Source organism: Myotis brandtii, unplaced genomic scaffold, assembly GCF_000412655.1.
Source record: "Myotis brandtii unplaced genomic scaffold, ASM41265v1 scaffold345, whole genome shotgun sequence".
In the NCBI taxonomy this organism is placed as follows: domain Eukaryota; kingdom Metazoa; phylum Chordata; class Mammalia; order Chiroptera; family Vespertilionidae; genus Myotis; species Myotis brandtii.
The window spans coordinates 1966306-1967348 of NW_005363283.1; positions in this window are offsets into that span (position 1 = coordinate 1966306).

Here is a 1043-nt window from a genome sequence, read left to right on the forward strand (position 1 = left end):
TTCCAACTATGTATTCATTGGTTAATTTTTTAAATTTTTCCTTTATTGATTAACATATTACAAATGTGTCCTTATCCCCCAACACATACCCTCACCACCTGGTGTCTATATCCATTTGTTATGCTTATATGCATGCATACATGTCCTCTGGTTGATCTCTCCCCCTTAGCCTCACCCTCCCCTGCTTTCCCTCTGAGGTTTGAACATCTGATCGATGCTTCTCTGTCTCTAGATCTATTTTTGTTCATCAGTTTATGTTGTTCATTATAATCCACAAATGAGTGAGATCATATGATATTTATCTTTCTCTGACTGACTTATTGCACTTAGCATAATGCTCTCCAGGTCCATTCATGCTGTTGCAAATGGTAGGAGTTCCTTCCTTTTGACAGCAGCATAGTATTCCATTATGTAGATGTACCACAGTTTTTAAATCCATTCATCTGATGATGGGCACTTAGGCTGTTTCCAAATCTTAGCTATTGTAAATTGTGCTACTATGAACATATGGGTGCATATACCCTTTTCTGATTGGTGTTTCTGATTTCTTGGGATATATTCCTAGAAGTGGAATCACTGGGTCAAATGGGAGTTCCATTTTTAACTTTTTGAGGAAACTCCATACTGTTCTCCCCAGTAGCTGCACCAGTCTTCAATCCCACCAGCAGTGCATGAGGAGGGTTCCTTTTTCTCCGCATCCTCTCCAGCACTTGTCCTTTGTTGATTTGTTGATGATAGCCATTCTGACAGGTGTGAGATGGTACCTCATTGTCATTTCGATTTGAATCTCTTGGATGATTAGTGACTTTGAGCATGTTTTCATATGTCTATTTTTTTTTCAATGTCCTGTAGTTTTCTGCGTATGGGTCTTTTACCTCCTTAGTTAAGTTTATTCCTAGGTATCTTAATTTTTTTGGTGTGATGGTAAATGTGATTGCTTTTATAGCCTCTCTTTCTGTAAGTTCACTATTGATGTATAGAAATGCCATAGATTTCTTGGCATTAATTTTGTATCCTGCTACATTGCCAAATTCATTTATTAA